Source organism: Camellia sinensis, chromosome 8 (assembly GCF_055761805.1).
Source record: "Camellia sinensis isolate YWXY chromosome 8, ASM5576180v1, whole genome shotgun sequence".
In the NCBI taxonomy this organism is placed as follows: domain Eukaryota; kingdom Viridiplantae; phylum Streptophyta; class Magnoliopsida; order Ericales; family Theaceae; genus Camellia; species Camellia sinensis.
The window spans coordinates 138,622,087-138,648,830 of record NC_138968.1 but is presented as its reverse complement, the minus strand read 5'-3'; the positions used below and the strand labels follow the sequence as shown (position 1 = coordinate 138,648,830).

General features: G+C 34.0%; 1 protein-coding gene and 1 long non-coding RNA gene across 6 annotated transcripts in view; one reads left to right on the top strand and one right to left on the bottom strand.

Moving 5' to 3' along the window:
- The window catches only part of LOC114260256 (uncharacterized), a 217,853-nt gene that overhangs the window by 7,605 nt on the left and 183,504 nt on the right, over window positions 1-26,744 (top strand). Inside the window, exons 2-4 of one of the 5 annotated variants that reach the window (XR_014338325.1) lie at window positions 2-106; window positions 1,043-1,483; window positions 2,520-2,847. The exons of 2 other annotated variants lie outside the window; for them this stretch is intronic. The gene's annotated coding sequence lies outside the window, so the exon portion shown is untranslated. Of the gene's footprint in view, window position 1; window positions 107-1,042; window positions 1,484-2,519; window positions 2,848-26,744 lie in introns of those variants that run through there. 2 more of the 5 variants (XR_014338324.1, XR_014338327.1) reach the window with 2 other exon arrangements.
- LOC145796684 (uncharacterized) lies at window positions 18,246-20,154 on the bottom strand. The gene is made up of 2 exons (XR_014337176.1): window positions 19,956-20,154; window positions 18,246-18,465 (listed from the first exon to the last, which is right to left on the bottom strand). It is a non-coding gene; the product is annotated as an uncharacterized LOC145796684 (long non-coding RNA).

The following is a 26,744-nucleotide window of genomic DNA, read 5'->3' as shown; positions in this document are numbered from 1 at the left end:
GGTGATTTTGGGTTAGCTAGATTCCTTCCAGAAGGCACCTATAATTCTTCTGCAACTCAATCAAGTTCCATTGGCTTAAGAGGGTCTGTTGGTTATGCTACTCCAGGTAAATGTATTTCTTAGTCCCTTTTCTGATATTCTTTTTCACCTTCAATTTCCAACGTACTTTAGAGTCTGATTTGCATATCCATCAAGTATGCTCCTTCAATCAATGAAGTAAAGCAGATGGTTCTTTGGTTTTATTTCTCACAACATCATTTGCCCTTCAAATGCATGAAAATCAATGTTTGGCAAATACTTTCCAATTTTTCTTTTTGGTTGCATGTAATTTAGTCTGAAAAATATGAAACTCAAAGGAATGCAGGTTCTTAATTTCATTAATTTCTTGCTTATAATATACAACCCAATATACAATCCCATTTTTTAGAGGATTTTCCATACATCTCCTATCTTGTTGTCTGCAAATCATAATCCATATAATTGTATTTACGTTTATTTTTGCCTTCAATGGAGATGTACCAATATTGAGAAATCTTGTATTTTTCTTGGCGCAACAACATACAATATCTGACTTTTGTTCATCTCCCATGTGTGTAGTCATAGGATAACATAAAAACCAAATTAGAAAATCCTCTTTTTCTAATTTCAATCTTCTTATCTATTTCTTTTACGTTAATAATTTTGATGAATACAAACCTAATCAGATAAAGTTAAACAGTCACCGAAGCTTCAACTGCTTATTTCTTAAGAGGATATTGAACCATCGACTATTTGGTTTCATAAATATCACTGGGAAACAATCAACTTGTTTCAAGTTGGGCCTTTCTCATGACACAAGCAGACAAATGAAATGTTGTTATCTCACCAAGAGAAGACATAATTCTTTCCTATCTTACTTTAAATAGTAAAGTTTTTTATGCGCTGAACTTGTTTTCTACAAAGAGTTATCTGTAGAAGGTACGTTACTATTACTATTATTTGATATGCTTCTAACCAAGCATCTTTACAAATGTATTTACTTTGAATGATGCATCAATTGCAGAGTATGGTATGGGAAATAAGGTGACAACATTTGGTGATGTATACAGTTATGGTATCCTCTTATTGGAAATGTTTACGGGGAAGAGACCTACTGATAACATGTTTAATGATAGTCTGAGTCTCCATAACTTTTCTAAGATGGCTTTACCTGAACAAGTAGCGAGCGTTGTTGATCCAACACTAATTCAACAAAGAGAAATTGAGGAGGCAAGCTCAAGCACCGAAAACACTCGGAATCAGAGCTCTACTGGCAGTCATAAAATTTATGAGTGCTTGATTTCAATACTTAATATTGGAATTGCATGTTCACAAGAACTACCGAGAGATAGACCAACCATTAATCATATTGTTACTCAGTTGCTTGTGATCAAGAACAACTTTCTTGGAACTGATGGAGTTCATGGAGGAAGAAGAGCTAGAATTACAGTGTGATCATGAGTAGGTATGACCCTGTCACTTTCTTAGTAACTGAAGAATATACCTGCATTTATTATTGAAACTGTCGCAATTCTACACTAGGCCGACAAACTTCAGTTTGTCTTGTGGCATATAAATCATAACACCTTAGATATGCTATACTTCACCCAAATGACCACATTCTTAAACATTGACATTTTGAAGGAGACAAAAAATCAGTTATGTTTCCTGTCAAGCATGACCGAATGGAAATTCTTTTTTTCTTTGGTTTTTTATTACGGTTCTTCTGCAAACTTGAGCAAATAATTCAACTAGATTCACATTACAAATATGACTAAGAATAATACAATAAGCAAAAATCAATCAATATTAATCAACCTCTATTGCCAAAATCTTATTCCACAATATTGGAACCTTAGCTCTCATAATTTCAGAGTTGCAAAGCTCTTTCCCCTATAATCCCCTCCAACTTAATCTGGAAAACAAAATTGGTTAGAAACTGGAAGCATTTGAATGTCTTGACACAACTATGGTGGTTAGTGCACTTTGGCTATACACTTAACGGAATTGATGGGAATGTAACTTCAAGTTTTTTAATCTGCATATGGCTAGGGTTGACAAATATACCAACTAATGGAGTATTGTGCAACTACTCTGTTTTAATCCCTTGCAAAGCCTTTGAGGCTTATCTGTTCCTAAGGAGGGCTGCATTATTTAGATGGCACTAGTTGCTGAAAAAGAAAGACAAACGGCAAACTGACATTTTGTTGCATGTATTATGGGTTACACTCATTCCATGAATTTTGCGTTCAATTAAGCTCGAAACATGACACTGGATAAGGGCAAGTGTTGTTCTTTACTTCTATGTTTTTTCTTTTTCCTTTTATGATCTTTTGAGTAATTGGTTTACAATAACATATTTGTATACCTTTTTTCAACAAGGTACCAAAAAAACTGATTTTCAAGTTGCTTCAGCTTCATTTTTGTGTCTTACTTTAATTGTTTATCATTTCTCATCATGCTGTTTGAAGTTTTACTTAGTTATTTTTCTCTTCTCCTAGGTACTTGAGGCCTGATTGGAGTTCAAGATCTTTGTCGACTCAGCAACTATGTTATATTATCCTATGCTTTAATTTCTTCCCCCCTCCCCCCCCCCCCTCTTTTATGTTTTTATTTTGTCTCAAGCATGCACTTTTCTCATCTAAATGTACTTTAGGAAGGCTATGGCTTGCAATGGCTATCTATCCTGTTTTATACTTTAAAATAGGTTCATATGACTTGCAATGGTTCCAAACAAGTTGTTGCTATAGAGCTTATAATCTTTGTTGTGTTTGTTCGGAGGTATAAGAGAATGGGATTAGATTATATATTCTGGCCAATTTTGAGGTCTGATTGGACTTGAAGATCTCCACAACTATGTGATGCTGAAAATTATTGTTTTGGCCGCGTGTTACATATATGATCCTATCCTTTAATTTTTTAATTTTTTTTTTTTTTATGATTTTATGTTAATCTCAAGCAGACATTCAACTTTTCTCATTTAAATGTACTTTTTAAGAAGGCTATGACTTGCAATGGCTATTCTATCATTTACTCTAAAACACGTTCCATAGTCACAAATATGACTTGCAATGGTCTAAACAAGACATAACAGTAAAACTTCTTATAATCTATATAAATGCGGTGTGATATAAACTAAGATATGGCTTGTATGTATTATGTTTACTTGTAATAATTAGAGAGATGTGAAGAATACTGTCTAAACTCAATTAGCTGGGATGAAGAATATTTTATTTTGTTTTTCTTATGATTTTTGTCGTGTTAAAGCTGTTATAGACTTGATTGTTTGTCGTCTGTTTTTTTTTAGTTGGTAAGAGTAGTTTGTCTATTTGCAAGTTTCAAGACCTGTTGATGTATCCTTGTTAAACTCTCTACGTGTTTGAAGTTTATATACTTTAGGCCGAATAGCCTATATTTCCTTTTCAAAATTTATTGAATTTATTATTACAGAATTGCATTCAAGTGGATTGATATTCAGGATATGGTAAATCTGACATTACCTCGGTTTCTTACAGTTCATTTGGATTAAAAGATTTGGTGACAAAAACAACATAGTTACATTTTATATAACGAGTGTTTTTACGTAATTGCATAAATTTAATCAAAACCAATTACACTGGTGCACAAGCAAATACCAATTATCTTACTTCTACGGTTTAATGTCACCACACTAGTAATCCCATACATTATCTTAGTCAACCTAATCTAATAATCAAACATAACTATAAGTTCAAAAGATTAAAAGAATAAAAACTGCTTCTTGTTATTAGGATTTGGGATGAAAACTTCCAGCTTTGGGCACTAGTACTTAGTTCCAATGAATGAAAGTTTTGTTTACTCTCAAAAACCAGAGAATTCACACCCAACAACAGATCTATTAACTTAAAAACTAGAGAAATCGATTAGGTTAATTACAAGAATCATCCTCTGAAGTCTAAAGTCTAAAAATCATTTTAGAATATATATATATTGGTAGTTCCTTTATATATATGTTCAAGTTCTAATTGTTTTTAATCTTGAGTATATATTTATCTTTGTGAGCAATTGGAATGGAATTCCTTCCATTGGCTCATTCTAACAAATAATTAATGATTACTTGTGGAAAAAAGGGGAATGAGTTCAGACCATTTTATGCCACTAAGTTACCAAGTTCATCATAGATATGATTAAGGAGTAAAATATATATAATGGTGCTTTTAACAATTGATACCTCAAGAGCCATTGTTTATGGGATAAAGACTTGACTTGTGGCAACCTGTTGCCATCTTTTTTTTCTCTTTGGATTATAATGAGATAAGGCATCCAATCTAACTAAAATTTATTGACTGATGTCAACTTATACGAAAATACTATTTATATAGAATTCTTTAACAAAATGATATAGCAGTGACAATTTTTTGTATAACTAAATGTTATTTTAATCGAGATTTTTAATTTTAAAAAAATAAGTCACACTACAATCCTGTCATTTTAAATACAAATTGTGTAAACTTCTAGAAAAATCCCAAATTAAGTGGGTTGGGTGGGATGACCATGAATGGGCAATATATAGTGGACTTGGGGCTTTACTTATAATGATTCAAGACATTTAGGCCATGTTTGTTTGGGCGGACTGGATTAGTATTCCCATGACTAATAATCCTAGGATTACGAATCCGTTGGATTATGTATCATGTCTTAACTAATAGTCAAGTTTAAAATAATTAGTCTGTACTTCAATTGTTTAACCAAACATCGGATTAATAATTTTAGGCTATGTTTGTTTGGGTGGACATGAGCTTGGGATTGGACTAATAGTCCAATAAAATTATTAATCTGATGTTTGGTTAAACAATTGAAGTAGGGATTAATTATTTTTAAACTTGACTATTAGTTAAGATAGGATACATAATCCAACAGATTCGTAGTCCTAGGACTATTAGTCATGGGAATGCTAATCCAGTCCGCCCAAACAAACATGGCCTTATTGGACTATTAGTCCAATCCCAAGCTCATGTCCACCCAAACAAACATGGCCTTAGGGTCTTTTATTGGATATGAGATCATCTACCATTCTCTGTCTTATATTTTTTAATTATTGATGTGATGATGTAGTAATATCAGATAAGTATGAAATAGAAGATGGCAAAAAGGGAGACAGAAGATATGTACTCCATTAATTGTAGAGAACAAAGTTTGAGAATAACAAATAAGATGGTGAAACGTTAGGGAAGAGAGGTTGTTGTACTCACAAGGCACAGTAGTTTGTTATGCAGTCTTGTGTGTGCTTTTCTCGAGATTACTTCGATGATTCAAATCGGTTAAATTGTAAGATTCGTTAAGTAAATTATTCATGAAAAAAAATAGATTAATCAGACATTTGTAGTCACATAACAACATCACATGTATTTTAAAAAAATTAAACTGCAAGTAGAGGTGGAACTAAGATGATTGTGCAAGTAGAGAATAAATTTAAATTTACCTTACAACAAAAAAGAAGAAGAAGATAGTTTAAGAGTAAATTTAAATATACTCAAGGGTCTGATTGATATTTTTTGGGATAGTTCGAAGGGTAAAGTGAAGTTTCAAATTAAATTTCAATGTTATATTAGCAACTTCCATTTGATTATACACGGTAGCTAACGGTGAGAGTGAAATTAATATAAAATCGAATAGTTTAAGTATAAAATTGTTATTAAAAAAACTTGGATTAAATTAATTTTTAAATGATAGTTTGGGGAGTAAAATGAAATTTCATTTGATTTTAAATTTAATAAAAAAGTTTAAGGCTATGTTTGGATTATGGATTCGGATAGAAATTTGAAAAGTAAAAGAAAAAAATTTAGATTGTGGGGTGGAGATTGAATCGGTAGTGTGAGTTCTAGAATGAATTTAAACTACAGATTGATGGCAAGTGCGTGATCTTGATCATGATCATGACTTTTTTTCTGCAGGACTGACTGACTTCATATGCAGTGAGAGATGGGATTGATTGAGAAACCTTTAAGCCTAATAGGGGAAAAAAAAATAATAATAATAATAATGAGGAAGAAGTGATTTAGAACATTGAAGACAACACTATTTCCCCAGATGAGTGATCTTGATCATGTTCATGTAGCTGGGAATGAGACAGATTGGCTAGCAATGTTGCATTCAAGGCTCAAATACTCGTCATGTTCATGTTTAATATTACACTTTTTAATTGTATTTATATTAAGTGTATCTAAAAAAAAATCATAAACTATTTTAAAAATTCACTAAAAACAAAAAAAAATACAAAAACAAAAAATCAATTTAAAAAAAATTAAATTCACAAAATTGGAACCAAAGCAATTGGTTTCCTGTTCTCCCTCATGATAATAAACTTGATTAAATCATGCTGTAATGATTATGCATATTTAACAGATGGGGATAAGCACTATAAATAAAGTAACAAAAATTAAGGGCAAAGTGGAAAGAACTCTAAATAATAAACTTGATGCTCTGATTCAATCTTCAAAGTGAGAGAACAGATTGAAAATTCTTTAAAACAGTGCAAAACACAATAGACTTTCAAACTCAATTTGTTGTTTCCAATACCCAGATGGGTTCAATAGTGCCATGGGAATGAGACTGACCGGCTAGCTTTGCTTGCATTCAAGTTTGAAATAACAAGTGATCCATTTGGTGCTCTCAACTCGTGGAATGAATCAATCCACTTCTGTCAATGGTTTGGTGTAACATGTGGCTGCTCCAACCAGAGGCTCATTGTGTTGAACTTGGATCATCAAAAATTAACAGGCTCCATTTCACCTCACATTGGAAATCTAAGCTTTCTCAGTGAACTATCATTGAGTAACAATAGTCTTAGTTGTTCTTGAATTTTCTGGCAATAGGTTGGGAGGGAAAATTCCAGTGGAGCTGGGTTCTCCAAGTTAAAGAGACTGTACATTGGGAGAAACAATCTAACAGGTAGTGTACCTTATTCTTTTGGGAATCTATCATTTGTTGCAGAAGAAAATAGTATTGGTGGTGACATACCTGTTGATCTGGGTCGATTGACAAACTTGGAAGTTTTTCTGTTGAGGATGAACAGGTTGGTTGGTACCATTCCTTTCTCAATCTTTAATCTCTCGTCTGCTACAGAATTTAATGTCGTAATGAACCAAATTCAAGGGAGCCTTCCCTAGGACCAAGGAATTTCTCTTCCCAATATTAGTGTCTTTGAAGTTGGTGTAAACTCGTTTACTAGATCCATTCCTGTTTCAATGTCTAATGCCACTAAACTACAACGCCTTGGCTTGGCCGGTAATAAATTTACTGGAAAAGTTCCTCCTTTGGACAACCTGCATGATCTTCAGCTGTTAAACTTTCATGGAAATGGTTCAGGAGCCGGGGAAGCCGATGACTTGAGGTTTCTCTATTCTTTGACCAATGTGACAAATTTGAACGTTCTAGATCTGAGCAAAAACAATTTTGTAGGATTGTTGCATGAATCAATTGGCAATTTGTCCACTGATCTTGGTAAACTAATATTGAGCAACAATGAAATAGTTGGGATCATCCCAACCGGGATAAGAAATCTGATCAATTTGCAGATTCTTGACTTGTCAAACAACAATTTCACAGGTAACATTCTTGCTGATATTGGAAAGTTTCAAAAGCTACAGAATTGAGATCTCTCAGGTAATATGATCTACGGGAATATCCCATTGTCTTTTGGAAATTTAACTGTGTTGACAAATCTTATGTTATGCAACAATAATCTTCATGGCAGAATCCCTTGAAGTCTGTTAAAATCCACCTACTCTCCACCTACTTCACCCACTTAAACCTACTCCACTAAACCTAACCCACTACGCCACTACCACCTCACCTACTCCACTAAACCTAACCCACTACACCACTACCACCTCCACTTCACCTACTCCTTACCTACTACACACTCACCCTCTTCTATATATAGGAATCATGAATCATTGTAATTTAATATAACATTACATCAAGCAATAATAATACATACAATTTATTCTCTCTCTTTCTCTATACATTATTTCTTACATGGTATCAGAGCGATAAGATTTAAGCCTGTATTTCTTTCTCACCGGCGGGCAGCCGGCCGACACCTTTGCCTTTGCTGCCCGCTGGAATTTTCTACACATACCTTCCACTCTCCACAGCCGTAACTCTGCAAGAAGAGAAACTTCGCTCCATCATTTTCTTCCACGAATCTTCTTCGTGGCTTTCGAGCTCGTCTCTCACTATCTCGTGCAATCGATCTTTGCACTTCATCGCCACATGTGAGCAACCGTGGCCGTCGTAAACGGCGAAAAAGTTCAAATCCGCCGGATTCTGACTACTCCAGCGGCAAAGCAAGGGGTGAATGGCCACAGCGTCTTCCATATCTCTCCTCCTTCCACGCACAGAAGTCATGCCTAACTTAGGGCATTTCTGAGCCACCTCAGGCTCGTTTGTCACATTTGAAGTCGGAGATGCACACTGTTTCGCAGACGTCGTCTCTGATTCACCGTTCTCCACCAAACGACCTTCACTAATCACGCAATTCTCAACTGCTTTTCCGCACTCAGACAGCTTCGAATCTGCCACCAAAACATCCAATTTCTGACGTTTTCTACCGTGCTCTTCCAGATTCTTCTCAGCTTGGTGATAGATTTTTCATAATGGTTGCTACCGCCGCTACTTCTGCATTTTTTCCAGTTGCATCTCCTCCACCCGATTCTGGTGCCAAGACATCCAGCAAGCTTGGAGGACCTCCAGCAAATGTGGATGCACGAGGGATTAAATCAAAATCTGCTACCACTGGGGGTTTGCAGGTTAAGGCCAATGCACAAGCCCCTTCCAAGGTAAACGGTACCAAAGTTGGTGTAATGGAGGGGCTCAAGAGTGAGGATGATTCGCCATCACTTCACCAAAGGACTTTTATCAACCAACTGTTCACCCACGTTGGGCAGTGTTACAGCTGCAAATTTGTCTTCTTATCACATGAGGTGATGATGAGATTTGTGAATTATTTGAAGTGGTTTGAGCTGGAATGCATATCTTCAGAAAAGGAATGTGCCGGTAAACCTAAGATAAACTATGTTAATATGTTACAGTGTGTCTCTCTCTCACTTTACTTTTTCCACCACCCACAACACATTATCATCGCCATTCCCTAACCCACATAGACTTGTTCCCATCGTTTCATACAACTCATCATTCATCCCACTAGAATATATAGAATATATATATCTATATTTAAAAAAAAAAAAAAAAAAAAAAATACAAATTTGCACACCAAACCTTCCCTTATTTTATTCATGTTGGGGCTCACCCCGATCACCATTTTACACCAAAAAAAAAAAAAAAAAAAAAAAAAAAAAACAACAACAACAACAACAACCACAAGATTTGTTTTCTTTTCTGCAGACGGCCACCCACCGATCTCACTTTTTCGCCTATTCCGCCGGTCTTTTCTTCTTGCCTCCGTCCTGGGCGGCCCTTGACGGTGTTGCCTCCGTGTTTCCCGCTCCACTGGGCACGATCACTCCCCCATACTCTTCCACTGCAGTATATGGCGGCCCTCCAAAACGGAACATCACGGTGGCCTTCCGTTTCAGCTCCTTGTTTTCTGCCCTTAGCACGCTTATCTCTGCTCGCGCATCCTTATACATGCGTTGGAGCAGAGCCAGCTGGGAGTTTAAATGCTGCACCTCATTTGTCCTACTCTGCAGCCGGTGCGACAAGTTTGTGACCGCAGTCATAGTTTCAACACAGGACTTCAATGTATACTGATTAGCTTCAATATCCGTTTGCACTGCCATTTTTTGCTCCACCGACCGCATCGGAAAGTTCAACGGAGCAAAACCAGAGGTGTTTGGTTGAGGTTCACAGGCCACCGCACCAGTTATCTCTCTTGTTGACTCGTTGAGGTCGGGAAAGAGAGTGAGCAGACCACGGGAAGAAGAGGCTATGTTCTGGGTAGCTGAACGGGAAGAAGAAGCCATGTTTTTGGGTTGCTGAGTGTTTCAAAGAAGGGTTGGTTACAGAATGTTACAGAGAACGAAGAGGTTTCAACTGGTTTGTTATGTTTCCAAGCCTCAGACTTCGCTTTGGTTTATAAAGACAGAGACAACGAGGCCGACACGCGCTCTGTCAATCACGTGCATCGCCGCGTGTCAGGCGCCCCTTTTGATGGCTCGACGCTTTCTGTCGGGCACGTCTTTTGATGACGTGGGCGCGCCTTTTGATGGCACGCCTTTTGATGGCACATCTTTTTATGAATTGGGCACGCCTTTTGATGGCACGCCTTTTTATGGATTGGGCACATCTTTTGAGGGTGCGACTTTTTAAGGGTCCGACAAGACTCTGTAAACTGTCCCGACATTGATTCCGGTTAGCTCCTTCATGGGTCCGACAAGACTCTGTAAACTGTCCCGACATTGATTCCGGTTAGCTCCTTTATGGGTCCGACAAGACTCTGTAAACTGTCCCGACATTGATTCCGGTTAGCTCCTTTATGGGTCCGACAAGACTCTGTAAACTGTCCCGACATTGATTCCGGTTAGTTTCTACAAGGGTCCAGCAAGACTCCGTAAACTGTCACAACAACTGTCACAGCATTATCTGCTACAACGGTCCGACATGACCCCATAAACTGTCTTCTACATCGGTCTGATACCGCCATCCAGTGTCCTCTACACCGTTATGACACCACCATACAGTGTCCTCTACAACGTTATGACACCCCCATACAGTGTCCTCTACAACGTTATGACACCACCATCCAGTGTCTTCACCAATGGTCTGACACGACCATACAGTGTCACCTATCCTCTTTTATTTTTATGTATTTTCTTATTTTGTTACTCTCTCCAAACTCAAGTTGGTTAGTTCCTATCCCCCTTGAGTTTGCGGGGGGCTGTTAAAATCCACCTACTCTCCACCTACTTCACCCACTTAAACCTACTCCACTAAACCTAACCCACTACGCCACTACCACCTCACCTACTCCACTAAACCTAACCCACTACACCACTACCACCTCCACTTCACCTACTCCTTACCTACTACACACTCACCCTCTTCTATATATAGGAATCATGAATCATTGTAATTTAATATAACATTACATCAAGCAATAATAATACATACAATTTATTCTCTCTCTTTCTCTATACATTATTTCTTACATCTTGGGAAATGCCAAATGTTACAGGAACTAAGAGTACTTCAAAACAATCTTGGTGGTACCATACCCAGTGAAGTTCTCAATCTCTTATCGTTATTGTATCTACACATATCTCGTAATGATTTGGCTGATTCCCTTCCAATGGAAATTGGAATTTAAAAAAATCTAGAAGAACTTGATGTTTCTGAGAACATGTTGGCCGGTGAAATTCCAAGCACTCTTGGTAGTTGCTTAAAATTGAGATTACTACATATAGAGAGCAACAAATTATGGGGAATCCTTCCTTCATGTTCAAGTAATTTGAGAGGTATGGAGGAGTTAGATCTTTCTCACAATAATTTCTTTGGAAAAATCCCAGACTATTTAGAGGACTTTCCCTTCTTACAAAAATTAAGTCTATCATTCAATGATTTTGAGGGTGCGGGTACCAGAAAGTGGCATATTTCAGTACGTGACATCTATTTCTGTTAGGGGAAACTACAAGCTTTGTGCGGGTATACCTGAATTACAGCTATACAGTTGTGACTTCAAGGGGTTCCAAAGGGAAAAATTTACTCGAAGCTTGAAATTAATAATCCTCATATCTTTTGGGCTTCTAAGACTAATTCTAATAAGTTTCCTATATCCTTTCTGGTGTAGAAAGACTAACACAGTACCTTCTTTCAAATATTTAGGGCTCTCATTTTTTAAATTGTCATACCAAAGTCTACATAAAGCTACTGATGGGTTTTCTCTATCCAATTTGGTCTGTGTGGGTAGTTTGGTTATGTGTACAAAGGAGTTCTTGGTGAAGGTGAAAATGTTGTGAAAGTACTAAACCTTCAACGCCTTGGAGCTTCCAAGAGTTTCTTCAACGAGTGTGAGACCTTGAGGCACATAAAACATCGAAATCTTCTCAAGGTTCTCACAGCATGTTCAAGTGCTGACTATCATGGTAACGATTTCAAAGCTCTTGTTTATGAGTTTATGGATAATGGTAGCCTAGAGGATTGGTTACATGCAAATGAGAATGAAGATAAGGTGCATAAATAATCAAGGAATTTAGACCTTGTACAGAGGTTAATCGTTCACTGTGATCTCAAGCCGAGCAATGTTCTTCTGGACGATGAAATGACTGCACACGTTGGTGACTTTGGGTTAGCAAGATTCATTCCAGGAGCCATCTATGACGGTTCGGCAAATCAATCAAGTTCTGTTTGGCATAAGAGGTTCTGTCGGTTATGCAGGTCCTGCAAAATATAACTCTTAGGCTCTTCTTTGTTTTCCTTTGTGCCTTCACTATAGAATCTATTTTTTATTCACACAGCCATGAATCTGCTCTGTTAATCAATGAAGCAGAGTTGATGGTTTTTTGCTTTTGTTCCTTACAATGCACTATAATAATTTTTTTGCTGATTGTTCCCAGTGTATTACTCTCACATTCAGTACAATGGATGGATGAATGGGTTCTAAAACCAAAACTATTCTATTTTATCTCCTTCATGTTAGGTCATACAGTTTACTGAATTTGGGAGTATTTTTCCCATTACTGGGTGTATTTACCGATATCTGCAAATCTTAGACCCTAATATACCCTTTATTTTGTTTAATGCATGAATTGCAGAGTATGGTATGGGAAATGAGGTGTGAACATCAGGTGGTGTGTATAGGTATGGCATCCACTTATTGGAGACGTTCACGGGGAAGAGACCTACGGATAACATGTTTTGTGATAGTTTGGGTCTCCATAACTATGTTAAGATTGCTTTGCCCAAACAAGCAGCAAGCATTATTGCCGATTTAAGACTCTTCAAACAAAAAGATCGGAGCTTTGCTAATACTTTCAAAATAAAGGAGTGCTTGATTTCAATTCTTAAAGTTGGTCTGCAACTATCGTAATGCTTTAGATAGTTCAACCATTTTCTGTTTCTTTTGCATTTTTAAGGAGTAAAATAATTGAACTAGGTTTTCATTACAAGTGTCATCCAGAATAATAAAGTTTTGGTCAATCTCTGTTGCCAAATCCATATATTCAAGATACCAAAACCTCATCTTTTGGGACTCCAAAGTGGAAAAGTCCATTTTGTTGTTGATTTCAAATTCCTCAAATGTCGAAGCATTTTATTCTCTTTAAACAATTATGCTAGTCAGAGCATTGTGGCTATGAACTTCTATATGAAAATTGATGGAAATGTAACTTTTGAGTTTTTTAAGCTGTAACCATGGCTGGGGTTAAGAATAAATCAACTGATGGAGTTTTGGGTAGAGTGATTTCTCATGAATGCATTTACTGGATACAATGCCTTGGTGAGGTTAAAGGTACAAGAGTTTAGCTGATCAACATCACATGTAGCTCTATTTTTGAATCACTGTTGATACTAAACCACTTGAGGATTGGAGTAGTCGTCAAACAGGCTTCAGTAGGCTATGAATTGCACAGGTAGCAAAACTCAAATTAAGTACTCTTTGATACCTCAGAGACCCTTAGTTTCGTAACTGTCTATGTGGAGTGGGAAGGCCAGAGTTTTGTGAGTACTCTTGGTGAGTAGCATTGTTTACACTGCACTGGTTTTCAGTGAAAAAAAAAGAAAGAAAAGAAAAGAGAGAGAGGCTATTTTAAGTCTATTGACATTTTGCTGCCATAATTGGGAGGATTGCATTATGAGGTACACCCATTCACAGGAATAGACCAAAAACAGAAGTATTTTTTTATTAATAATATATGAACTGAGTTTGTTTTGTTTGGTAATTTAATTGTGTTAATGAATTAAAATTTGATGCTCAGTTGGAATCTATTAATTGATCTTCTTGGGTTTTGAATTGTTGGTGCTCATTAGTTGTTTGAAAAGTTTGGTTGATTGGATTGAGTTTTGATTGTGAGTGTACCAGTTTGGCTTTACTTAGGTCTGAGGCATGGTGGGTATTGGTGTGTCCAAGTGTGCCCATGGTCTATTCACTGTATTGATGTGTCCAAGTTTGCCCATAGTCATGTACACAGAGATGTAGCCATGAAAGGTTGTACCGGCCTCAGGAAGAGATATTGGCAGGCCTCTCTTGATTTTTTGCTCAACTGAAATTTGCTGGAAAATAGAACGAGAAAATAGTAGAGAGAGAAAGAGAAAGAAGAATGACATGCTTTTGTAAATTTAAAAATGTGTAAGGGGTATTTTGGTCTTAAAAAATAGCTTATTCTCTTTATGGTTGTGTGAACCTTACATTCAGTTAATTTGAATGAAAAATAGACAGTGCACTTTGGTTCACAAATCACATGTGGTTATGTGATTTTTTTCTATGTGATAAGGAGTTATTCGCACATGGACCAAACTATAAGGAGTTAAAAGTGAAGTTTGCCAAAGATATTATTCAATATGGAACCAAAAATCAAATTTTCAGGCCAATGCAGCTTGTTACTTATGTCTCCTTTTTCCTTTTTTGTTGTATCCCATCAAATTGTTTGGTGATTAAATTATTTTTTCTCTTCTCTCAGGTTCTTGAGATCTGATTAATCGTGAAGATATTGTTGGATGACTCAACAACTATGCCATCCTAACTATTGCTTTGGCTGCCTACAACAATTAATTGCATGCTATTTTTCAATTTTTCTTTGTGTTTTATCTTAGCATTCATCTTTTCTCGTTTAAATGTACTTTAAAAAGGCTGCGACATGCAATGCCGATCCTGTCTTGTACTCTACATAGGTTCCATAGTAGATGATGTTCAATTGTGTGAAAGAAGATAACATTCCAAATGCATATATAAGATTCATCCTCAAGCATTTTCTTTCATTAGTTTTGCAGAAGACTTCACAAAGTACAGTCTTTACAGGCAAAAGCTAATAACAGATTTTATCAGGCTTGAATTGATTAGTCTGATATTTGTTCAGCTGGTGACAACTCTGTGTGATTAAACCTTGGTTTATCCACACACACACACAGACACACGGATATGCGAACACAAAAAAAAACCCTGGGTTTATACAAACCTGAACCTTATGTTTCTGCTTGATGAAACCGGCATACCCAATTGTTTACATCCTAATAAACCATGATTTATGAAGTTTTAAATTTCAATAAATACTTGACACAATAAGATTTAATCTTTGAATATTCACATTCTGGATTCATGTTGTGGACTCAATCTCAAGTATACCTGATGGCATTTTGCAGATAAATTTAGATGAAAGTATGCTAAGTCTTACACTCACCTCTTGAAGTTTAGAGAAAATATAATTAGCCTCATACTTTGACATAATTACACTAGTCTCTCTCAAGGTTTTAATTCACATAATATTTAAATATTTTTTCATCAGTAATTCGTGAATTGTATGGATGAAAAGATGATGTTATCTCTCTTTCTTTTCTTTCTTTTTTTGTTTTTTTCCTTTTTCTTTTTCTATCTATTAAAATATATATCTTTTTTATCATTTCAGGGCTATCCAGCTTATGTATAATTTTAGCTATACTATAAATCAGTCTAATAATGTCAAACTTGTGGGACTAATGTTGTGTTTATTGGAGAGGGAAATAGAAAAAAGTAAGTGAAATGTGAATAAAATATACTTACATTTTACATAATTTTACACACCTTTTTTCTTTTCTTTTCTAAATCACTTCTCAAATCCCTCAACCAAACAGAGTATATATTTTTCTCAAGTTAACCCCACAAGTTTGATCACCAACATACTACCACGCTACAAAACAATTAAAACATTAATTTCAAAAACGCAATGAAAGCTGGAAAAATATTTTCTCAGCGTTAACCAGACGCGTATTTCCTACGGAAGGAATTGACTCCTGTTGCCATCCTTCATTTGTTTTTATGTGCTTTTTTTTTTCCAGAACAGAGATTTTAAACTAAAATTGACTGATACCAACTTTTATGTATGTGCAGTCACTATCAGGCTCAAGATATTTCACCTCAAATGCACAACAGTTCAGCTACTGATGCATACTCCTTGGACGGTATTAGTCGTGTAACAGACCTTTATTTGTCCAGGAATAATGCACTGCTATAATATAACCATAATTGCACTACCATAATTGATAATTAATATTGTAAAATTTCGTAACTTTCTTTATAATAATAATTTTTTAAAAAAATTGCATATCAACATTTTCCAATACAAAGTATATTTTATGGATAAATTACATTGACACCACTGAGATTTGGCTCAATTATATTCCACTCCCTACATTCTAGAAATTACATTCTCACCCCTGTAGTTAATAGTCTCATTTCACAATCCCCTGTTTATATAAAAGGTAACAACTCTTAGTAGAAAAATAGAGAAAATTATATTGAAAAAAAAAAAAAAAGCAAATGAAAAGGAAAAAAAAACAGAGGAAGTAAAGCAAAGCAAATCAAAGCAAAGCAAGAAAAAAATAATGTATGAGTTCAATATCTTCATTCCGTCTAAATAATTACAATGATAGGTGGGTTAGTATAATTTCTCAAACGGTAAGGGGTGATATGTATTAAACCAAAACCTCAAGGGGTGCAAGTGTAATTTACCCATATTTTATTTAGAGGGCTGCTATTAGTACCTGCTTAATTTCTTTGAACCTCTCATTTCTTTGAACTCCCACCTTAAACCCTAAATTTTAATAAGATTTCTTTGAACACTCCACTTAATACCAATTTTACCCATATTTATAATATCATCACACCTAAGTACTTACCTAATTTTGCACACCCTTTCTTCTTCTTCTTTCAATAAACGATGAACGATTGAGAACAACAAACGATTGAGAGACGAATCGACTATCCCTCTCTTCTCCTTCTCTCATAAACGATGATCTATTTCTCCTTGTCACCGTGACCAACAGTATCTCAATCAAAAATCTCGTCGGAAATCTTTTCGACGGTCTCTTTCTTCTTCTCTTAGGTAACCTCCAACTCCCCATCACATATTATTATTATTTTGGTTTATTTCGGGGAAAAACCCTCAGAAAAAACAAAAATAGGAAACAAATCCTACAAAATGGAACTGTTATGTATTCCAGTGCTGAACAAAATGTTTGTATTCATTACTGTTTTACTAAACTAAATGTTTTTATTCAACTCGATATTACTGAACAAAACTTTAACAGTTGACAAATCAGTACCGAACCGAAAATGATCTAGAATCGCAAATACAAGATAGATAAACTTACCAATGCAACGCCAACCTCATCAAAGTTGTTATCGTCCTCCATTACTCTATAAGTATCAATGAATTGTGAAAACGACTACAAATATAGAAACTCAGAGTATGCAGTAGGATTGTTTGCAACGTTAACTAATTTGGAACACTCAACACATTTGAAATCACTTAATAAAACGTTAACTCATTAGATAGTTTCAAATGTTTTTTTTATTGAAGATGAATACATGGGTTTAGGATGCTAATGAAGAATAATATGATTAAGGTTTAGATTGGTAAGGAATATGTATAGATGGGGATGAAGGTGCATGTACAATATTGTACAGTATCATTCTAATTGTTTTTAATTTGGTGGGTGAGTGTTCCATTAAAAGTTATCATTTATTGTAATTTTACTTCAAAATATAATTGTAATAAAAAAAAGTAAAAATTGGGAGGTCCAAAGAAATTAAGTAGGTATTAATAGCAGAACTCTTTATTTATGAATAAATTACAAATACACCTCCTGAATATTGCACAACTATAATATAAACATAATTACACTACCATAATTGATAATTAATATTATAAAATTTCGTTACTTTCTTTATAATAATAATTTTAAAATAAAATTGCATATCAACATTTTCCAATACAAGTATATTTTATTTATGGATAAATTATAAATACACTCCTTAAATTTTGTTTAAAATACGAATTACTTCTTATAGTTTGAAAAATTACAATTAACACCTTGTCAAAAAATTTTATTGGACGAACTTCACTTTACCCTCCTATAATTTGGGTCATGTGCGGATTTATTCCCTTAAAATTTGAAAATGATCACATAACCGTCATGTGATTTGTAAACTAAAATACACCGTTAATTTTTCCAAAAATGACAGAATGTGAGAGCCACACAACCCGTTGAGAGAGTAGGTCAATTTTTGTCATGCCCCAAGTTTTATTACTCGAAAATATAACCAAAACCTTCCGTACAAATCCATTTTATTAACTACAATTATAATTACAACTACTCATTACATGGAGTAACAATAATATTATTTCTTCTCGAATAAATACAACAATAATACAAGTCAAGGTTCCTATTGAATTACACAAGAATCCCTCATTATAACAAACATCTCTCATTTACGCTATGACAAATAAGAGAGAACCAGCGTTCCAAACTTCGTTCCTGAAAAATGGTTAAAATAATTTGGATGAACACGAAGTCCAGTAAGAATCTTTCCTGATTCTAAACAATAAGATCCCTAGATACATGTGATCATGAAATGCTAAAGAGTGATATAAACATAAATTCGTTGTGTTCTTTTCATACACAAATTACAATACATATAGGTAATACCATTCTCATAAAGAAATTCATAAAAACCTTTCAAAGAAAAACCCCTTTCATTTGTTTCTGTATCAATCAAATATATTTTTCAAAATAAAAGAGTCTTTTCAAGAATTCCTTGATAACTTTATCTAGAATTATAAACATAGCAACGAGTCATTCTCCTATATGTCACAACACATTATAGCCCATTATAATCCACACAAAAAGAACCCATACAATTCCATATATTCGACTTTACCCAATCAAAATTATTCACTTTCTGTCTCAAAAACCCATGTACAAATCTTCTTATAATCATTTCATACAATCCAAATTGGACACCGGCTCCATTACCAAGCCTTAACATCATACCACATGCTTTACCGGTCACAAGCCGGAAGGAATGTGGAACCTCACGCTTTACCGATCACAAGCCGGAAGGAACGCAGAACTTTTACACATTCCATCAACCCACACGCTTTACCGGGTGCTACTCCGAAAGGAAGGCGGAACCTTTGTTAGGCGCTACGCTTTAAGCGCCACCACGCTTTGCCGGCTCAAATACGGTGGGAAACAGACCCCAAGGCAACAATACAATCCATCAATTTCTTAAGTCATTGCTCGTTATGAATTGTGGGCAAAGCCAACACATGCATTCATCATTTCCATTACTTATTAGCTCAAGAACACGTACTTATTATTTTCCACTATTCTCTAGTATTCATCAAGTCATTCGTTGTTACAATCTCAACAAAACCAATAATAACACTCATTATTTTTATCACAAAATTCATCCAATAACACTTCCACTAAGAGCTTTTGGCGCATTTTTAGAAGCATTCTCAATTCTTATATTTCAATGGTCTTTTAACTTTTCCACAAAATTATCAAATCTTCATACTCAATTTCATAACACAATAATCATCATGAATTATCCCCAATTAATTGATTTAAATACTCATCTTAGTTTCTTCAAAATAACATTTCTATACAATCATTATTTTCTAGCCATTATTCATCATTATCTATTCTCATCTCTACAAAACATAAACTTAATTTCATAAATCAAATGTCAATAGAAGCTTTCTTCATTCCCAATATAGATTTCATAACTAGGGTTAAACATAAATTAAGGTTTTTTACTATTTGACGCAAAACCACATTCTCATAACCCAAACATTTTATATTTCACTTAAATCATCAATTCAACTTCCATAAATTAAAAACCCTAGCTTCCTTCACATGTCTTTTAGAAGAATCTCCTAAAAATGAGGGTTTTATGCAATAGAAATTATCACCCAGCTATCCACAAAATATTATTGAAGAGAAGTAAGGAAAATCCCTACCTTAAGCAAGGAGAGAGAGAAACCCGAAGTTTCAACTTCAACGAAAACACGATCTACTTGGATGGATTGAAAGCCCTTGGCGCGCTCTACAACCTTCCTCAAGGGACCTAGGTGAGATGATGCTTCTAGATGTGTAGATCTAGCAATCTAAGTGGGAAAAAGTTGAGTTTAGAGAGAGATAAGAGAAGCTCACGGTTTGAGAGAGAGGAAGGAGGAGAAAAGTGAAATGAAACCACGCTTTGAGCCTATTTATAGTAGTAGAGAAGTAGTCCTAAGGTCAATAAAATAATAGGCCCAAAACCCCCAAAGGTAGGGCCCATTTGAACCCCAAAATCTGAAGGAAAAAAAACACGCAGGGGTCGACCATTCGGGCAAGGAGGTTAACCCTTTAGGTAGAAAAGACAATCTGGCATAAGCAAGGGGGGGTCGGCCCTTAGACAAGAGGGGGTCGACCCTATTTTCCAACAACGAACACAAAAAATTCTGCAACATAAGAGGGTCGACCCTTCCCAGGCTGGTGTCGACCCTTCCCAGACTGGTGTCGACCCTATAGAAAACCAGTAGAGGCACTAAAAATTCAAACAGGTATAACTCTCTTGTTCGGACTCCATTTTAGGTCGTTCTTGTGTCCAAATCGAAGCCCCGGAAACAAGCTTTCCAATGGTTCTAGCCTCACATCCAAATTCAAAGTATGGAAAAAGAAAAGGAAGAAAGAGTGAAGGCTGGTCAAAAACAAAAACTCAAATTTGGAGCTTTTGATCTAATCTTGCCTAAACACTTTGTTAAGGCTTCAATCAAGGTTCCAAACATCACCCAAGAATCCTCAATTATAAGATTTAAAGTTCACTTGCCAACCCATCAATACCAATCTGATATGAATTAGAATCCGAGTCATTACAATTTTCAATATGAAAATATCTCTTCTATATCTTCAAATTTACAAAAAGTTGTCATTTCTCCTATTTTTCTATTGTTTCTCTCTCTCCACCTTTTTTCTAATCCCATTTTTCTATTGTTTCTGTCATGCCCTGAAATGGTTCGACTCATGCAACCACACCACCAGGATTGTTAACAATCATAATCCAAACAAATAGAACAATAGAGTCAATTACACACAAATTTCTTTCCTCTTGAACTAATCCCAAAATGGAGTTTTACAAATGTATTCAATTACAGTCCTCAAAATAGGAATACAAAATAAAGAAATCAGTTCAAAAGAAAAGAGATAGAAGTTAACGCATAAGGTTCATAAGGACATCTTCCCTATCACGATACTCCATCATAGAAAAAACTACAGACATCAAGTTCCAAAACAAAATACAAATTAGCAACCCCACGCCCCAAGAATAACTTCAACAAAAACATGCTAGCTGTATAGACATCATCGCTTGAGTGGTAGATCGTCCTTATTCCCTAAAAATTTGTTAGTTTTTGGGGTGAGCTTAAGCTCAGTAGATGATGCATTTAACCAATTATATGATCATTTTGAAAAGCTTATGCTTATGCAATGCAAATGCATGGGTATGCATGACAAGGCTATAAAACAAGGTTAGAGTATACCATTGAAGGAATGCAAATGCATTGATCATAACTCGTCTTTTTCCACATTCTCATGGAAAAATAACTCTACCATGACATCCACAGTTAAACATTCAAAATCAAACATACATAGATAATTGTAGACATATGTAGAAATTAATCCCACATTTGCCGGCTCAAAAAACGGCGGGGCGATGGGCACCCAAAACATCACAGCCTTCCACATTTGCCGGCTCCACAAACGGCAGGGACGTGGACACCCAAAATCATTCGTGTTTCCACATTTGCCGACTCCAGAAACGGCGGGCTCATGGACACCTCAAAATACTTTCCCACATTCGTCCAGCGATAAACGCAGGCAGGGCAATTGGGCACCTTGACTCCCCGCGCGGTTACCAAATACAATACATAACTCAATTCCAGCCCAACCCACTAACCAGACTCATAGATTATTTACCCACTTCTAACTTTCAACCATTTATACAAGGTGGAACCAAGAAAAAATAATTAATGCATATGATGCATGAATTTATATACAGTACATTACTTTCCTAAGATGATGTTAATTCATAATAAATCCACCTCTTCACATTTCATAATCCAAGGATCTACCATCAAGCAATCATCACCCTCTTCTCAAGGTTTACATTAAGAAGGAATCTCCAATCTCATATTTCAATCTCAAAATCATGTATTTACACTCAATTTCATGCTTTAGAAATCAATTGAGCAAAACCCCTTTTTATACATTAAATTTGGAAACTAGGGTTTGAGTAAAATTGGGGCTTTTCTCTCTTTTATGAAATTGAGTTAATTATCCATCATAAACAATGATTTTCATCCATGATAAGTGCAAATCTTTCAACAATCACAACATTTCACTATCATCATTCTCAATGTATAGTCATCAAGCTCAAGCCAATATATATGTATGTTTATACATCTATCTACATGAATAGGTTGAGAAAATACCACACAAGCTACTCAAATTGAAGATATAAAGAGTTAAAGACACCCTACGTCAAGTTGGGATGCAGAGTGGCCACATACGCTTGCACTTCGTTGATTTAGTGAAACAACCGATGAGAGTGTTGATCTAGCTTCTCTTACAACTAATCTTGGAAGACCTTAGGTAGATCTTGAGTTAAGATTGGGAAAATCTATGGAAATCTATGGCCTTTGTGAGCTAGGGTTTGAGAAAAAGTAGAGTTAGAGAGAGAGTGGATGGAAAAGTGGCTAGAAAAAGACTTGGGATCGCTATTTTAAAATCTGCTATCCTCGACCGGCTGCTTGAGCGTAAGGCATAGTTAAGTGGTCCCGCTCGAGCGGAAAAGAACATGTCGCAGAACTTTTACAAAGCTATACAGGAACTAATGGGAGCATGCACTTCACGCTCGAGTGACAATTCCTCCGCTCGAGCGGCAATTCCTCTGCTCGAGCGGCCCACCTGTAAAAATGCCAATTAGTGGGATTTACGCTCGAGCGAGAATATCTGCGCTCAAGCGGGGCGAAAAACTCAGGTGTCAGAGTGTCTCTCCGTACACCTTTCTTCTCCAACCATTATCACATCTAACTTTTTTATTAACTTTATATCTAATTTAATTTCATTCCCAAAATATTAGTTTTTTAATTTTTTTTTCATTGTCCAAAAATATTAGTCTATTTTCAAAAATCAAGAACTAAAATAATATGAATTTCTTATTTTTTTATTCTTTTAAATTTATTAACAACACAAAAAGTACAATTATGACAATTGATATTCCTACAAAAAATACTATCAAAGGGTAATTTTGAAAAATTAAGGTTGTGTTTGGTTTAGTTTTAGAATTGTGATTCGCTTTTTGAAGTTGTGAAGTGAGTTTGGAATTGTGAGTTGAGTCCTGAAAAAAGAAAATTTGTTTAGTTATGAGTTTTGAAAAATGTTTTGAAAGGGTTTTAAAAAGAGTTTTTGAATTTAAAAAAGAGAAAATTTGTTTAGTTAAGAGTTTTGAGTTGTATTTTAAGTTTTGAATTTTGAATGTTTGGGATTTATTTTTTTTTAAATATTAAAAAATGTTTAAGAAATTTTTTTATTTTAAATATATAATTTTTATTTAAATATTTTGATTTTAAACATTTATTTTATTTTGTAAATATTTTAATTTTTAATTTTAATATTTTAAACTCAAAATACAACTTCACACTCAACACATAATTCAATACTCAATTTAAAAATTATTTTCAAAACTCATAACCAAACACATAATTCAAAACTCTACATTATTTTTAAAACTCTACACTCAAATCATAACCAACATATAACAAAAAAAATTAAAATATTTAAAAATATATTTATAAACTAAAATAAAAAAATAAAAATATTTAAAATAAAAGTTACTATATATTTAGAATAAAAAAATAAAATTCTTTTAATATTAAAAAAATTAGCACATAAATATATGTAATATAGTGCACATTAAAATAAATAACTAAATATTTAAAATATAAAATATTTACCTAAAAAATAAAATCAAGAAAATTTTTAAATATTTAAAAAAAATAAATTCAAAAAATTTTAAAATACAACTCAAAACTCTTTTCAAAACTTATAACCAAATTTTTTTTTTCTTTCAAAACTCATAACTCAAAACACGACTTCACACTCAAATCATGATTCTAAAAATAGTTTTAAAAATAAAATAAAATAATATTTTTTTGATTTTTTTTAAAAAAATAGAGTTTTGAAAAGAGTTTAGTTTGGAGTTTTGAATTAAGCTTTGAGTTGTGTGTTTGATTATGAGTTTTGAATTTAATTTTTGAATTGAGTTTTGAGTTGTATGTTCAGTTATGAATTTTATGAATTTTAAAAAGTGATTTGAAAATTTTGCTTTTGAAATCATGATTGCAAAGGCAAACCACTCACAGCCTAATATTTTTAAAGTACAATAATTGTATTACTAAAAAAAAGTTAAATTTTCTAAAATAGACTATTATTTTAAGACGTATCGACTATTATATTAAATAATAAATAATATAACGTATACCATATGCCATATACCGAGTGTATATATGGGGTTGATTTCTAATTATACTTGTATCCCTATCAAAAATCATAATTATTATTATTATAATAGTTATATCTGCGTGTATGTATGTATTTATATTCCATATTATATATAAACAATGCATATCTATACATTTAGGGCATATCTATATATACATAGTGCTATGTACACAATCCGTATATGATATATCACTGTTATACATAAACAGTGCTGATGAACAATTAAAACAAATTAGCAATCAAACTTCCAGATCATAGTAATCAAAAAACAATTTCCAAATCGTGAGTATTTTCCAGATCGTGAATACATTGGTCGATTACGAGGGTATGACGAAGGGAAATGGAGTGGCGCTGGTGCTAGGATAGTGAGTAGGTCGTGAGTAAGCTGAAGGGAGAGGGAGTGGCGGCGGCGATTGAGTGGTTAAGGTGAGAGAAGACAAGGGTAGAAAGGAAGAAGAAGATGGTATAAAGGTCAATGCATAAATTCTGTTAATAAAAGTTAGCGTCTATTTTAGTTCACAAACTATATTATGTGATAATTTTTAAATGTTAATTATAAACATCAAATGGGTAAAGTCAAGTTTATTTTTTTTATTTAATAAAATTAATTGAAAAAATAAAATTTCTAACTATTCTATTATATAATAATAAAATTATTTGAATTATTAATTAAAATAAATTTATGATATCGTTAAAAATTATTAATTGATTTGATAATTTATTAATAAAAGACACCATTTATTATGAAATGAAGAATTTTAAAAGACATGATATAATTTCTAAAATTACAAGGAGTAAATCGTGAGTAATTCTCTTACACTACAAAACTATCTCTATACACCTTTAAAATATTAAACTTCTATTTTATTTTTTTTACAATTTTTATAATATCAATTTTACCCTCATCCCTACAATTAATTCTTCTCCTTACACCCAAACATTTCAAACCACAATTTCGTCACCTCCACTGATCCACTACTGTCACCGCCACTCTGCCACCACTCTGGTTTGGTCACCATCAATCTCGGTGCTTTGGGTCTCATGGCCTACTCCATTGACAGACAAAATCCTCTCCTCCCAAGGTTCAATACCCAAATCATATAAGAACAAAAATATGAACAAATCATATAAGAAGAAAGACTTGAGAGAAAGAGAGACCAATTTTTTTTTTAAGCAAATAAATGAATGGAGTCCGTTTTGTTTTAGAATTTAGGGAATTATTTGTGATAATCTAAATAAGTATATTTTTTAACTTTTTATAAAAAGATGTACAGAAAAATAGAAAGGTGATATAACCCAAATAAATGCACTTATTTAATTTATGTCAAATAGTGCCTAAATCAATAAATCCTTTATATATATTTAGAGAGAGAGAGAGAGAGAGAGAGAGAGAGAGAGAGAGAGAGAGTCCCAAAATATGTACCGGCACTTTCCTTGGGAGATTAGCATCGATAGAAGAGGAAGATGAGGAGTAGGGTTTCTCTCTGGAACCTGGTGGAGGTGGTGGTAATGGGGTGGAGGTTAAAACTAAAATAAAATAAAATAATAATGATACAAAAAAAAATTAATGTGTGGGTTTGGTTTGAGTTTTTTGAATTAAGTTTTTTGAAAATTGATTTTTTTTTATTTTTCGTGTTTTTTTGTTTTTAGTGAATATTTTTAAAATTTTAAGCATTTTTTTACTGCACCTTACTTAGATGTATCTAAAAAGTAAAAAATTTGTAAAAAAATAATTTTAAAAAATTAATAAATACATAAAAATATGAAAAATATATTGAATTCTCGTTTTTTTTTTGTATTTTTGGTATTAAGTGAATTTTTAAAAGAATTTTTTCACAAAAAATATACTTTTTATGTGTATTTATGTTAGGTGTGTCTAAAAATTAAAAAAAAATAATTAAAATATTAAAAAATCAATAAAAACAAAATACAAAAAAAACAAAAAATAAGAATGTAGAATTTTCTAAAAAGTACTTTTAAAAAACCAAAAACAAGCAAAGTGTATTTTTCTTAATATTTTACGAGTGTAAGTAGATAGTTTTGTGGTATAAGTATAATCACTCGTAAATCATATTTTAAGTAAATTAGTATATTTATAATTTACCCTTTTATTTACATGTGTGGTTGCCAACAAAATCATCTATACTATTATATTATGTGAGACTTAAATTTAGTCTTTTAAAACTTTTGCCACGTGTAAATTGGAT